The sequence below is a fragment of the Triturus cristatus genome, chromosome 3_2 (genome assembly GCF_964204655.1).
Source record: "Triturus cristatus chromosome 3_2, aTriCri1.1, whole genome shotgun sequence".
NCBI lineage: Eukaryota > Metazoa > Chordata > Amphibia > Caudata > Salamandridae > Triturus > Triturus cristatus.
The window spans coordinates 1,114,362,805-1,114,379,771 of record NC_140584.1 but is presented as its reverse complement, the minus strand read 5'-3'; positions in this window follow the sequence as shown (position 1 = coordinate 1,114,379,771).

The window sequence follows — 16,967 nt, the reverse complement described above, 5'->3', positions numbered from 1 at the left end:
GCATCCTAAGGGCAGGCACGGGACCGCCGCACCCCTTGCGGACTTTCCCGCATTCCATTACGGTGGCAGGAGGACTGTGTCCGCCCGCCATTATAATAGACCCCAAAGTATTATGGATATATTTTTATTTTCACATATTATATTTTTGAACATACATATTTTTAACATTGTTATATTTTATGATACAGGTATTTATCTTTTGTAACAGAAAATATTTTTGGGTATTTTTGTTTAGAACAGATTTGTAACATAGATTAATTTTGCAATATAATTTTACAGTTTACTTTTGCATGTTTTACAGTTAATAATTAAATACATATTTTGTTAAAATTAAAGAATATAACATAATACAGATTTATTCCAAAAATATTAACATTTTAAGTGGTTACCAATTTTTGTACATGTAATATATATTTTCCATTAATATTAATGTATGAAATATGAATAATAGTAATTATTACCTTGTTACATTTTATAAAAACATGTTTTTGAAGAGGTAAGTTTTAATTTAACATTTGAATTTTTTTTAACTGTGCAGTACGATGCAAAGCGTGTGAATTACAACCGACACGTACAGAATACAAGCCGTACAACCGAGCCGTAGGGGATATAGTGATCCGGCCGGAAGTACCCGCAATGTACAAATTGCGCAGTACGATGCAATGCATGTAAATCCAAACCGACTCACAAGGAGACCAAGACGCACGACCATCATGCACAGACAACCCAGCACACAAGCAATAGAGACCGCCGCGACCGACGTGTACCAAACACATAAGATAGGCAGCGTGAACGAGGCGGAGAAGCCCGCACGAGACAACAGCAGCGTCCGTTTCCGTCACATGAACGTCTCCTTCATGCCTACAAAACACAAAGGAAAAAAGACAAAAAAAGGGCCAAACAAGCAATGACACAGCCAAAAAACTTAAAAAAAAACATGGGACAAAGACACACTCACCACTCCAACTATATAAAGGACTACAATCACTACCATCATCCCTTGCAAACAGGAGACACAGCCAGCAGTAAACACCAGTACACAGCAACCACAGACACACTCACAACTCACCCATCACACACCATCAGCACCTCATACAAAAGCACACACACATACACCCAGCAAAACCAACACCAACCCACCATCCCTTGCACCCTCACAAACATCCCTCACCACTACCACCCATCACTATGCCCCCAAAGAAGAATCCAAAGTTCACAGATAGTGAGCTAGAAGTGCTGGTAGACGAGATCATCAGAGTAGAGCCACATTTGTTTGGCACATTGGTCCAAAGGACCCCCATCTCACAGAAAACCAAGATGTGGGCGAGGATTGTGTTCAAGGTGAACGCCCAAGCACCAGGAAGGCGCACAAAGGGCGATATCCAGAACAGGTGGTATGACGTGCGCAGGAGGGTCAAGAAACTCATCGAAAAAGATCACGCCCTGAGTCAGTGCACCGGTGGTGGCCCTCCTGCCAAACCAGTCTACTTTAGGACCTGGGAGGAGAAGGTGCGGGACATCCTACCACCAGAGAGAGTCCATGGCCTAACATCCCAGAGCCTGGTGAGTACACAAACAACATACCCAAGATTGTGTGGCAAGGGGACAGTGAAACCATGCACCGCAAGCAAAGCTACACTAACCAATAAATAATCTGCCCAAGATGTGTATGCCAGTCAGACAAACACAATACCTGCCATCTCAGACTGACTGGGAACTGTGTCATTACATGCACCAACCTACAAACAAATAGAGCAAGCCAGTGGCACTACGCCAAATATACCCTGCCAGACAGTTTGCCACCACAAACACACCACCTCTCAGTGCAGCTGACTGTAAGGAAGGAATAGTGGGGATGCAGGTGAAGTAAGTGTAGCCAAAAGCATGATGGGGCCTGTAGTCACAGATAATGCTCCCCCTCCTGATTGGGCCATCAAAACCTCTCTGAAACATGCCCACATCACAGGGAGTGGAAAATGACTGACAAGATGGCTGACACTGGGTCCTGCTGTGGGGAGCACAAGGCCCTGGTAAGGGTTGTCTGCAAATCAGAAGCAGGACACCACTGACTGACATCCTGAAAGACAACTTGCACGCCCTACAAAGGAAGCATGTTTCATGATGGGAAGGAGGACTGACAGCCCTGACCATACTTTTCAGCATGGGGAGACACCCCCCCTCAACACAAACTCCACACAACTCACCGGGTACAATGCATTGACACACACCTCATTGAAATATCAGCAAAAGATACCCCATACTGGGTGCTGCTGTGTGAAGCACTGGGGCTCACTTTGGACTTGTAGCCAGACAAACACCAGGATTTCACAGTCGGACATCTTGCCATTGCTGTCACACCCCCTCAGAGGGAAGCAGAGTCAAGAGGGAGGAAGTATGTGCATGCTGGGAAGGGGGTGTAACCAAGAGTATTATGGGACTCACAGACACAGACAACCTACACCCACCCACATGGCCCAGCAAGATCAAACTGAACCATACTCGCCTCACAGGGAGTGGGAAGGGACTGACAAGATGTCTGACACTGGGCTCTGTTGTGGGGAGCACAAAGCCATGCTGGGAAATGGCCAACAACAAACATCAGGACTTCACAGTCAGCCATCTTGCCATTGCTGGCACACCCCCTCACAGGGAAGCAGATTCAAGAGGGAGGAAGTATGTGCATGCTGGGAAGGGGGTGTAGCCAAGAGTATGATGGGACTCGCAGTCACAGACAACCCACACCCACCCACATGGCCCGGCAAGATCAAACTGAACCATACTCGCCTCACAGGGAGTGGGAAGGGCCTGACAATGTCTTACACTGGGCTCTGTCGTGGGGAGCACAAGGCCATGCTGGGAAATGGCCAACAACAATATCAACCTCTGTCCGTGACAAGCTGGGAAAAAGCAGTGTACAGGCAGGCATCTGTTCGAAAAGTAGAAAATGTCATGTTTGTGATCCAACGATGCATGTAGAAACATAAATCACATTGTGTGTCTCTTCCAAACACAGGTGGTGCTGGGCACCCAGCACCAAATGATGAGGATACCCAGTCCCAGACTCTGGTGGACACTTAGCTCTCTGGTCTGACTCTCTCACTGTCCTCTTCAGATGACAACGACCAACCTGGCCCCTCCGGTGTGAGCCATCATGCAGCACCAGCAGCATCAACAGCTGCCCCTCCTGTACCCATGCCTCCAGCATCTGGACACCTACAGGGTACCCCCGCCAACACAGGCAGACCAAGGCCAATCAACACCCACAGCACAGGGACACAGGACCCCCCGGAAGCTACTGCAAACACCACCAGCAGCACCACCCAAGGGGTCCCAGTGTCACCTGTGAGTCCCGCCGCTGGTCCTGCCTGTGTGGAGAGGGGTGCTGGGAGGGGTGGGAGGCACAGGGCGTGCCTTGCAGAGGGGTCTTGACTGCATGATGACCCCCACCTGGCACGCATCTTAGATGCGTACCAGGATAGCACCGGAGGATTTGGCCAGGTAGTGGGGATCCTCAAAGACATGCAACACGAGCAGGTCGCCCACCATGCCCATATGGAGGCCAAGTGGGATGACATTACTGCGGTGCATCGCGACATACTACAATGCCTCTGCCAGATCAACACCAACCTGTCCACACCCCCCTGTGTGCCCACAACATCTGTCGCAACACCATCTGCCAGCGCCACAGGGAGGGAGGAGGACTCTGGCGGAGAGTCCCCTGTACCGCAGAGGCCTGCACATGAGGATTCCCCCCCCCCCCAGAAGAAGAGGGGTCGTCCAAAGAAGGACATGTGAGAGGCAGATGTCCCAGCACATCCCCCAGGGCCTCTAAACCTGTTCTGGACAATGTTCTTTGTGCGCAACCCATTCACCTTGTCCAATCGCACACAACTCACCCACATGACATGGAGAGTTCATGTTGGGCCAATGTATCAGATGACTGTGGACTTTACTCTGGACATTTCATCTACCAGCACTTCCAACTCCAATGTGAACTTTGGATTCCCAAACCACTGTACAGCACCCACCGTCATGTGCACTTCCCTCACACATGTTTGTAAATAAACTCACCAGTACACCATACTTGCCTCTGTTGTGATTCCAACTTGTCATGTTCAGGGAGATGTCGATCTGCTACACAACACAGTGCATGCCAAATACTGCAACAATGTGACCAACGTAAGGTGAGTCATGGGGATGTGACACATGTGAGGGAGATACACCACTATGGCAACACAAAACATACTCACCATGGCCATGTTACTCATCACACACAATGATGTTGACCTGAAACGCATTGGCATGCACAGACACAACACCAACCCCAGTCAGTGGTAACAAGTCCACAGGTGAGGTAAGCAGATGTCACTCAGATGTGGGAAGACAGACAACGCACATAACAAAGTGTAGCACAGGTTCATTACACATCAGCAACACGTTTATTCCACACTAGTTGCACGGTAATTCTACGTAACAGTGGACACACGCTCCCAATGTGTTGGAGAATGGAATTCCAGAGATGTGTGGTACATCAGTTGATGGGAATTGTCAACTTCCACACTGGTGTTGGCTTCTGGGTGTTGGGGGTGAGCGTTGACCACACAACAGGCAAAGTACCCTGGGAAGGACAGACAAGATACAGTCAAAAGCACAGAAGAACAGAAGAGAAATGCAATACACATGCACAAAACATGTTGCAAGACACCTACACAAACACTAGTTAGCAGTACTACCCTATTGTGGAGTACACACTACCTGAATGGACACATCACAGCTCGCATCCAGTCAAGTGGCACACAGACACACTCAGACAGCAACAGAGCTGCCACAACACATTCCAGGCTACCTTCATACATTCACATAACAACCATGGAAACTCACATTCAGGTGAAGAAGTTGTTGATGATCTTTGAGCGGACGTCACCATCATCTTCATCATCACTGGCATCTTGGCCCAGGCCAGGATCCTCCACAGGTGCCGGACGTTGGTCATCGTCATCCTGGATGAGAGGCACCTCCTTCCGCACCGCCATGTTGTGTAGCATGCAGCAGACAAGGATTATTTTGCACACCTTTGCAGGCTCATATGGGAGGGCCCCTCTGGTCTTGTCCAGGCAGTGAAAGCGGCTTTTCAGGAGGCCGAATGTCCGCTCAATCACCCTCCTACTCCGACCATGTGCCTCATTGTAGCGCAGCTCGGCTGGTGTCACAGGGTTCCTGAGGGGTGTCAGCAACCACGGCATGTTGGGGTATCCGGAGTCACCTACACACACAAAAATGAACAAGTATCTCAGTTTTGTAGGCGTGCGGAATACAACATTGACAAACACACACAATGTGAAACAGTCAGTACACACCGACAAGCCAGGCATGCTGAGCTGGCAACTGTGACTTCAGCGTTGCAATGCGACTACTCCTCATAATGTAGGCATTGTGCGCAGAACCAGGGAACCGTGCAAACACTTGTGTGATTGACATGTCAGCAAGACAGACCACCAGAGCATTGATCGAATGGTAGTGCTTCCTGTTACGGTATGCCTGCTCATGTGCCTGTGGTGGTATCAGGGCAACATGTGTCCCATCAATAGATCCGATGACGTTCGGCATCCTCCCCAGTGTATAAAAGGCATCCTTTATTTCAGGAAGTTCAGCTGGGCTCGGGAACTTGATATGCAGGTCGAGGAATTGCAACATCCCCTCCAAGACATCGCGTAGCACCCGACTAAACATCGTTTGCGACATACCAAAAGCAGTAGCCACAGTGTACTGGAAGGTACCAGTAGCAAAGAAGTGCAGGGCTGCCATCCCCTTCACCTCTGGGGTCAGTGCTGTAGGGTATGTCCGGCCAGGTAGCAGATGTGGAGCCAACTGCTCCGCCAACTCTGCAATCAGTGGCCTGGTGAAGCGGTACCGTCTGATGCAGTCGCGTTCCTGCATGGTTGCAAGGTCTGGGAACTGCAAATTGACAGCTGGTGCCCTGCAGTACAGAGATGCACAAAGGAGGATTGTCAGTTCATCCACCCATGTGGCCATGACCATGATCAATATCACATGCTAGTTCATGACATTACACAATGTACTGAGGTGTGTGCTGTTGGTCATGGATATATATGTCACCTACAAGACAACCACCTCACATCTCAATTCCACATGTCCACATGAGTCGCATGTAGTGCAATGGCCAATCATCTGGCTGTGTCACCCAACCTATGTGCTGCTGCACTGTTCCAAACAAACACCACAGTGACAATTGAGGCCTCATGTCTCCCAGGGATCACAGATCTTTGCCATGCAGAAACCCAGGCTCCCTGTATTGCCACATCAACACAGCAATGGACTAGGCATAGCACGTACACACCACAAGGCAAGCGTAAGTTCCACAGCTACTGGCCACTGTTGTTCCTGCCGGCCCAACATGTACGTCTCTTAGATACACACCCCATCAAGGTTGATGCATATACCACATGGATGTGGAGACTGTCACCCATTGGGAACATTTGATCAGACACATCTGAGACACAACATGCATACAGACTGTGGGTGCACATCAGTATTGTGGCTACAGGTATCACTGTGACGTACATGCCATCACCCCTAGGACTCAGGGTGTATGTGACCTGTCCTAAACATATCCAACCTGACACTGTGTCCGTGACTCATGCCCATTACTGTCCAATTGCGCATCACAGTGGTAATGTGCACAACACACAAAGGATTGTGCCCCCATGCACACGTGCACAGCCTGGGAGTGGCTGCACAAAGTGCCAGCCAAAAAAACAGATGTGGTCCCCCCCCAATACCCAGGGAATGCAGTCTTACATGCCATGGGACACTGTGTGGCCAATGCTGTAGTGTGGTAGGTGTGCACAGGTGTCCCTGGCCAGTATACGTGTGTTGCATCCGTATAATAGTCACACTAATGAGGTCCGACGCGGGTGACAATGCGTACGCATTGCACGGGTCATGTCCGAGCTGTGCATACGCTTTGTCATTGTATGCAATGAGGTCCGACGCGAGTGACAATGCGTATGCATTGAACGGGCCATGTCCGAGCCGTGCGTATGCTTTGTCATTGAATGCTACGAGGTCCGACGCGGGTGACAATGCGTACGCATTGGACGGGTCATGTCCGAGCCGTGCGTACGCTTTGTCATTGAATGCAATGAGGTCCGATGCGGGTGACAATGCGTACGCATTGCACGGGTCATGTCCGAGCCGTGCATACGCTTTGTCATTGAATGCAATGTGGTCCGAAGCTGGTGACAATGCGTACGCATTGCACAGGTCATGTCCGAGCCGTGCGTACACTTTGTCATTGAATGCAATGAGGTCCGACGCAGGTGACTATCATGCATACGAGTCGGACAGGCATGGTCCGAGACAGGCGTGCGCCTTGGCCATTGAATCGGATGGAGACGGGTGCATGTGTATTTTCAAAATACGCGTTGTACAGTACCCTTTGGCTCCGGACTGTCATGGAGATGGATGCAGATTCAAAACTTGTACGAGTTGTGCACTGGAAATTCAGTTGGATGCCTACAACAATATTGCAATTTCAAGTGTTAAATGAAGGTAAAGATTTGAACGATGCGGAAGGCGTGTATGAGTCGTCCTTTTAAATGGATTCGTCAGATTCATAGAATGCAACCGTGTTGGACCTATCACTTGGGACACATGGCACAGAGTCTGCCTCTACAGCACAGATATAAGGCTGGCTGGCCCCCAGGGAGCTCACTTGCCTGAACTACAAGCTACTGGACCACATCCCTGCTACCACTACTGCTGTCTCTGCATCCTCTGGCTCCTGCTATGGCACGTACTCTGGAGAGGGCCCCAGCCTTCACTGAGGAGGAGAACCAGGCCCTGCTGGACAGGCTCCTTCCACAGTACCGAAAGTTCTATGGAAAACCAGGGGAGCAGGTGAGTGTGCAGTCCACTGACTTCCTAATTATGCATGTTGGCTGACTAGCAGTACTAGCAGTGTGTACACCAGTGGCAAGCATTCTCAATGACTACTTTCATCCCCCAAAGTGTGTACATGTAATGAATAGGTTTCCTGTTGCTAAAGTGCATTGTTGCAAGCTTAAACTATCAAGGCATTGTTAACATGTCAGACATGCAGGTGATTTTTCCTTCCCCATGGTTGCACTACCTGTGTAATTCATTTCCCTTTTTGATGATGACATGTATATCCAAATGTGTGCTGCACAAATCTGGGGCATGTGTGTTAATGTACTTTTCACTTTGTCATCCTCACAGGTTGATGCCCACCAGAAGCAGGAGATCTGGCTGACCATCGCCTGGGCTGTTCGTTCCGTGGGGATCTACAAGCGCCGGATCCGCAACTGCCAGAAGAGGTGGCAGGACCTTTCAGGGCTGGACCCGGAAGATAGCTAGAGTCCAGCTGAAGCTGTCACCTCCACGCAGGAGGGGCGGACACTGGACCCTGACACCCCACATGCTCCCGATACTGGCAGTGGTCTTCCCGGACCTGGATAGGCAGCTGAAGGCCAGACAGCAGCAAGAAGGGGGTAAGTCCATGCCTAATCTGTGTACTATGTCTGACATGCTAATTGCAGTCTTTTGGCCTGGTCACACTTCCACATTACGTAGGTCTTGTAGTCCAATACTCAGATCCATCAATTGTGTGATGCACTCTCCTCTTCTGTTCCACAGGTGCGGCCCCTACAGTCTGTTGCTTGTGTCACTAGGGCACTGTGTCCCTGCAGTCAGCTATGCTTCAGCTAACGGTCAGCATCTGGTCCTGTGACTCTGTTGTGTGTTACATGGATGGGTCAATTCCTTACACAATGCCTGAGATCTGACATGTGATCTGTGTGTGCCCTTGAGATGTGTACCAATTGCTGATCTGACTCGCAACATGTGGCTGGGGTATTCCAAACAAACCCATGCAGCAGGGGACTCCAATTTTGGGGCCTCAGTAGTATGTATATCAAGTATGTCACACTTGCTTAGCCACCTGACTACTGTCCAGGGCCAAACACTGTTTCATGTAGACCTGGCCAGTCATGGCTCCTCAAGGGCATTTAGGAACATTCTGTAATCCCATTCCTGTGTATGAAATTGCAGGTTGTGCTTAGTGACATGTGCCCTCAGGTGTCTGCCTCTGTGTCATTAGGGTTTGGCTTGTTATGTACAACTGGGGTGTCCATGATTCAGAGTGTCAGCATGACATCTGAGATGTGACTGTGAGAGACAAGACCTTTGTGACATATAGGTGTGTGATCATCTGACAGTGCACAATGGTGTATGCAACTGTGTCCTTCATGCAGCTGGGTTACATGCATGGCAGACTGTGATGTGTTAGTGTACAGGGATTTGTGTTTTCAGAGACTCATATGTATGATTTGCATGATGTGGGGTCTTCTGGGTCCTGGATATGTTGTTTGCATGGGATGGGCAAGTGCGCCGGTCATCTGCAGAGTTAGCTTTACCCCTGAGCTAGGATTGTGAGTCAGTGCATATTGTTGTTGTCTGGATGCCCTGCCCCTGTGACAGGAGACAGTGTTGACTGACTTTCAGGACACCCCAGTGCCATGGCATTAAACTTGCTATGAGTGATCCTGCATTGTGTTCAAGTGTGCACCATGCACCCCATTGTGGCATTGCCCATCAGGACATGGGTACATCATAGTGTGTGTTGCTGGCATGCATCACAAGCATGTGAAATGAGTCTCTGCCCATCCCTTCATCTGGACACCTGTACTGAGTCAGTAGCAAGAGCTGTGCTGTGTGTATAGTGACATACTCCTACATGTTCACTTGCATGTACAACTAATGTGTGGGTGGTGCATGTTGGCACATTGGGGTGTTAGCATTCAACATGCAACGGACATATGTGTGAAAGTCAAGGATGGATATGTTTGCCATGGTTGATGTTGAGAATGACAATTGTCTTATTCTAAACAGTGTTGGCACTTTGAGCTGTGTTTAGCTGATGATGCCAAGGCTTGCCCTGTGATGTGATGTACTCACTGTGGTGTGTGCAGTCGGTGCAGGTGACTGATGTTGTTCCCTTACTTCCTATTCCTATCCAGATACATCCACGGCCACAGGAGGGGACAGCTCCACGGACCAGGAGGAGCCACAGAGCCTGACAGGGACAGAAGGAGAGGAGTCGGGTGGACCCAGTGCACGGAGCGGAGGGCGAGTGCAGCCACACAGAGGAGTCATCACCCCCAGCTGAGGGCCACAGCAGCTCTGAGGATGACTCCCTTGTGGAGGCGGGTGTCAGCAGCCACCAAACCCCAGCTAGTGAGGCTGTCACCGCCACCGCCACCACCACCACCACCCTCCCATCGGCACCCATCCCAGAGGTCCCTGTGGGCTCCCGTGTTCGTGAGCATGTCTCCTTTGTGCCAGGCACTGCACCCCCTGCCCCTTTGTCCCCTGCTGCCCTGAGTGAGGAGTCTGTGGACTTACTTCGACATATCCATGTAGGGCAGACGTCGATGCTGAAGGTCCTCCATGCATACACAGGTCTGTTGACACAACTGGTGTCATTCATGGAGGGCATTTCCTCGGGCATGTCTGCCCTACAGAGGACCAATCAGTCCATGGCCTCCTCCCTGATGGCAGCATTGTCCCTCCTCCAACAGTCCCGCACCCCACCTACCCCTGCACCCCCCACGATTCCTAGCACCCTACCTGTCCTAAGCACAGAAACCCCCAAACCAAGGTCTAGATGTGCACAAAAGCAAGCGCAGGGGACTGATACCACACTCTCAGGGGCTGGTTTGCAGACACACACACAGTCATCTACAACCACTCCGCAGTCCTCTGAGACCTCTCCCTCCCAGCCCCCTTCCCTTGCCTCACCTGCAACTCCATCTCCCCAGAAGCTCTTCCTCTGTGACCTTGGCCTCTTCCCCACCGACCCTGCAGATCCTGATTACAAGGGGAAGAGGAAGTCCCCACACACAGAGGGGAGTGCCCCTCACACTCGGACACCCTCCCCCAGGCGCAGTCAGACAGAGACCCTCACCCGCAAGTCCCCCCGGCGCCAGAAGAGCAAGACCCCCCTCCACCATGCAGCTCCAAGGCAAAGTCTCCGTCCTCCATCCCCCAGGCCACCACTCAAGAGGTTCCCCCACAACTCCCTGCCCCGGGTTCCCCCACCCACAGATACACCATGCCCAAAATGCTAAGGCCATCCCCCCCTAGCACTTGCTCCTCCACACCTGGTCAGACAGTTAGTGCCACTGATGTGAGAACCGTGCCCCCCCTGCCCTGCCGACCTCACCTGTCCCCCATTCCGCACCCATGGATGTAGGCACTGCATTGGAGTCCACAAACACCCCGCCTGACTTGGGCACTGCAGTGGTGAGCCAATCCACTCTATCTGACCTGCCCACTGGAGTTGCGCTGGCACCCACCCCATCTGACTTGTGCCCCACAGTTGTGACAGCACCCACCACTTCAGTCAGCTCCACTGCAGTTGCAAGTGTCTCGCCTGCATCCACCACCTCTTCAGTGCCTCCTTCTGCAGCGCCCTGATCCTGTCCCTGCAGTGCCTGGCCTGCCCCCATGTATGCCCCTCCGAGGAGATGACCCCGGTCCTTAGCAGTGCAGGCAATCAAGGTGTGACAGTTGTCACTCTACTTCACTCCTTGGCATTTGGATATGGACTGGCCATTGGCCTTTTGTTTGCACAGACTGTACATTATGTTGATGATGTTTAACATGCCCTAGCACCTGTGATGCTTTGTTTACAATGTTGAATACTGATGTGTTGCTGTGAGGTACTCCCTGTGGTCCATGAGATATGTATCCTATTCTGGTGGGTATCCATGTCATCCTTTGCAGCTACCTGGGTGTGTCAGGCTCAACTATTTGTGGACATCTCTCTGTGAGCATTTCATTTGCATGGTCACATCTCTGGCTTGCACCCATGCACATATGATGTGCTTCCCATTGTCCAATTTGTCACTTCCACATACTTTGTGCTCATCAACACTGGACCTACAGGTGTGGGCATCATTGTTATAGGAGCAACGGGGTCCTCTGTGCAACTTGCTAGACATATGTTTTGGGTATGTTCAGATGACTTAGGGGAGACTCACGTACCCAGGTTGTTGTGACCAGAGTCTTCATTGTGTGGTAACTGATGGCTGACTGACCAAGTGTTCTGCCGACATTAGTGAGACTTGCAGTGAATATGTTTTCCACAGCTGGGCTTCCACAGGAGTTGGGTCCCCTCAAGTAAGTGTGTTGTCCAGTGACATGGCTTGGGCCCATGGTGTGTGTTGTATGAGCATGTGTGTGTGTCCACATCCCTGTTCATACACAGACAGTGTTCCCTTGATATGTTCCTGTTGTTGATGCTTGCTGAGTGGTACTGGGTTAATCCCACTACTTTTCCAATGTGCTACCAGATGTGTGGGTGCATGACACACTACTGCTAATTGGTGTATCATCATTGGGATTTGTCAGTTCTGAGTGGTGATGATGTTGTCAGACACAGATGTGACACAGTCAGGGTTCCTCATGGCACCTGTTTATTTGCTAAATCATGTATTTGTCCCTAGGTGGTAGTTTTCAGTGATTGAGACATTTGTATGTGTGTGTGACTGCTCCCACTTGTCGGGTTCATGGCTGCGATGCTGGCAGGTGTCAGCATGTGTGCCTTGTGGTGCTCCTTGACTTCTGCATTGTCCTCGGACTGTGGCAGGGATTCTGGAGGTTACGTGAGTTTTGAGGTCATGGCCATGTGCCGCATACTGTGCAGAATGTCTGTCATTCCCCAGGGTTGTAAACTGTCCTTGTGTGATGTGTCTGTGCACCTTAGTTCCTCCCAACATTCCTGTGTTTGTCATGGGTGCATGTGCAATGTCACCTGTCCATGTGGGCTTCACAGATACACATTGTTGAAGTTCAGGGTGTGTGGTGTTGAGGGTGGACTGATGTGAATGTTTTCATGGATTGTCCCCTAGCTCCCGTTTGTCCATGGATGAGGGGCCATGCTGAGTGATTTGTGTTTGTGTATGTGTGATGTACGTTTGTGGAACAGGACACATGTCTGGGTTTCCCAGTTTGTACGACATCTGCATTTGTCATCACAGTGGAGGTGTCATGCATGCTTGTGTCACCCCAATGTCTGGTCCCTGGGGGTAGTGCTGTTGTGTGTCAGTCTCTTGCTGTGTTAGTTGGTGTTCATTCCAGCTTGTGTCACATGTGTCTGTTGTGCTCCCTCTCATCTCCCAATGCCTGATTGCCCACTGAGGGTGTCCCAATGATGATTTACTTTTGTATGGCACTGTGTCCACATCTGTGTCACTGTGGTTCAGCCCCCCTCATGTGTTGTGTAGTTGCCTGGGGATACTGTGACACACACACACACATGCTGTGTCAGATGTGCAGTGTGAGTTTGCCTGTTTGTGTTTGTGCATCTGCACCAGGGCATTGGTATTGCTGTTGTGGGCCTTTGTCTGGATGCTGTTTCTGTGATTTTGCATGCTATCCCTGTGAGTCATATCACATCATTGTGCACATTCATCCTGGTTGTTAGGTGCCATTGCTGGCATGGAATGTGAGTTTGTGAGCTGACACCTACAGTCTACACATGTTGTTTTGACTGGTGTGTCTATTTTCGAGATGTGTGCATGCTGGGTGATGGTCACTTCTGCTCTTGTGTCATTGTACACTGTATACATTGTCAGCCCCCATGTGTGGTGCTTGTCTGCACATGGCAGAGAGTGTGTTATGTTTTCACAGCACTGTTAGCCTCACCACATCTCTGTGTGTATGGGACACAACCGCTAGTTTGCCCCAGAAGTGTTTAATGTGTTGGGAGCAGGGCTCATACATGCTGTTTGTTATTTGCAGCTTTGACCATGATGACACTTACCATTTAGTCACTGTGATGAGGGGGGGTTTAGTCCCCATCACCACAATGCTCAACATCTGCTGCATTGTGGATGCCCACACTTAACTTTTGTTCTACACAGTGAGGGGGTGTTCTTTTTACATTGCCACAGTGCTATGGCGATGCTTGCCTTGTGTATGTCACACTCATGTGTTGGTCACACATGTGCTGTTACTTACATTGTATGTTCGTAGCCATAATCACTGTTGTGGGCATTTGTCACAGACTACACACTGTTGACATGATGTTAGGGGGGATGTATTTTGCAGACATACCTGATGTTGGAGTATGCTGGATGTGTTGCGCATCACCATCCTATGGCAGGGGTGATGGGCAACATAAGCCCTATGGGTGGGGGTGGCAGGGGTGATGGGCAACATCAGCCCTATCGCTGGGGGTGGCAGGGGTGATGGGCAACATATGCCCTATGGCTGGGGGTTGCAGTAGTGATGGGCAACAGGTCCCCTATGGGTGGTGGTGGCAGTTGTGATGGGCAACATAAGCATTATGGCTGGGAGTGGCAGGGGTGATGGGCAACAGGTACCCTGTGAGTGGGGGTGGCAGGGGTGATGGGCAACAGGTCCCCTGTGAGTGGGGGTGGCAGGGGTGATGGGCAACATAAGCCCTATGGGTGGGGGTGGCATGAGTGATGGGCAACATCCGCCCTATGGCTGGGTTGGCAGGGGGGATGGGCAGCAGGTTCCCTGTGAGTGGGGGTGGCAGTAGTGAAGGGTAACATAAGCCCTATGGCTGGGGGTGGCAGGGGTGATGGGCAACAGGTCCCCTGTGAATGGGCATGGCAGGGGTGATGTGCAACAGGTCCCCTGTGAGTGGGGGTGGCAGTAGTGATGGGAAACATAAGCCCTATGGCTGGGGGTGGCAGGGGTGATGGGCAACATCAGCCCTTTGGCTGGGGGTGGCAGGGTTGATGGGCAACATAAGCCCTATGGGTGGTGGTGGCAGGGGTGATGGGCAACATAAACCCTATGGATGTGTGTGGCGGTAGTGATGGACAACAGGTTCCCTATGGGTGGGGGTGTTAGTGGTGCTGGCCATGCAACCCCTATGGTGGGCTGTTGTTAGTGGCCAGGATGTGGATCCCCTGTGTGTGTGTGCCATTTTGCGGGTACGTGTCGTTTGTGGTAGGTGTCTGACTTACCGCCTGCGCCGTCGATGTCGGTTCCTGAGCCGGTCATAGATGTAGAGTGCTGGTATGACCTGCACGGTGGGATTCATGATGTGTTTGTGTCGTACACGCTGCTTGTTGCTCCGTCTCGTACCCACTGCAAGCTGGTCTGTCTCGTAGCCGTGTATTGAGTTGTGGCGTGAATCGTAGCTGATATGCTTGTTTTCCAGATGCTGTGACGTCCCGTACGTGGCTACCCGTCCGGCGCGTAGGAAGTATGCATCGTACTTGTCATGCCGGAAACTGTTATGGATACTGCTTCCGGGCGACTCGGTCCAGCGTTAGGAGTTACGGCTCGGACGGAGAATGGAGCTTGAATCACAGCCTACGTGTTGGTCGGGTTTTTGGCAGTTATGCGCATCGTACTTACTCTACAGGACAGACCGGCTCCGGTTATGTGTCGGTCGCACGGTACTGCTACGGACAGCTGTCCGACCGGATATCGGAATCGGCCCCAATAATGTGGTACAAACACCAACTTGTTCAAAACCAAACACAGCACAGAAGTACACCCGCTTGTGGCCGGTAAACGGCCACACGCATCTGGCAAAGCACGAAGCAGGGACATGATAATGCACACGTACAAACACACAATCCTGATGGGCTAGCAATGCACGAATGGCAGGGAGCCAGAGAGTCAGAGACACACACATTGGCGTACAAATCAAGACACAACACAGTTGGAGACAAGTGAAAGTGTGGAATCGTTATGAACAAGTGCGAGTCAGTACGGCCAAGAGAAGTGCCACGATATGCAGACAAATGCAGCAGCATGTCTGAACGAGGAAGGTAGGAAAGCGCCCATATCCACCTCGGGGAAATCCCTCACCAACACAAGTCAGTGCCAACCCGCGTTGGTTGTCCGCTCCTGGAACATGAGTCCTGGCCAATGCAGCCATGTCCACTGTCGTCTCGGGACCTGTGACCATATCCAGAACATGCAACCATGTGTAGTGACAAGTGCAATGGCTCGTATCCAGGTGTGGCTGCAGGTACCTTGTCACTCGTCCATGAACGGGAGCGCAGCTTTGTAGGCCAACATCTCCAATGAGTGATCGTCATCCACCACATCTGACATGTCATCAACATAATCCATCAGCTGACCCGGACAGATGTGCTGACTCCAACCATTGGACCCAATGTGCACCAAAGCACAATCGGGTAGTGGCTCAATGTGCTCACTGCACACGATGACTCGTGCAATCTCCAAGGTCCAGTTTCCAGCCTGAATGCCAAATATCTGTGTATGCCATGAGTGGTCATGCTGGTGACACTCCTGGTTGTGGGCCAACAGGGGGCGCTCACACACGTCGAAATCCAGGTCAGCTACCGTTACGTTTGAGAGGCAGTCATCCATGGACCACTTAAATATGCACGAGCGACAATGCAATACAGGCTGCACGCAGGTGATGTGCACAAGGCGGAAGCTCAGCTGGTAAATGATCCGCAGCACTGCCAACGGCAGTGCCCCTATTACATGCAGCAGACGTGCACGGTACAGCTCCACGTGACTGGAGTAGACCATGTGTCTGGGATGGTCTACCATTGCGTCAGTGGCTCTGCTTGAAGCGGCACTGGCTTGACCTGAGACAGTCCTGTGGATGAAATGGCACAGCTCGGTGCAATGAGCAGTGTCTGTGTGGAACGGGTGCAGGCCTTGGGTGGGGTGGGAGTACGTGTGAAGGCCATATCATGCACGCCAACTACGACCAAAGACCACTGCTTGTGGGATGTGTACATGTTGGTCTCGTGCTGGGCAGTGCGTAGTGTGGGAGTCACAAGCAAATAATATCATATCTGTCACGGGGTGCTGGGCACATGCAAGTTCCTGCTCGGTGCTGCGGATGTGCTATTGCCTTATAGTACAGACAAAGGACCTATCATCCCTAGAGTAAC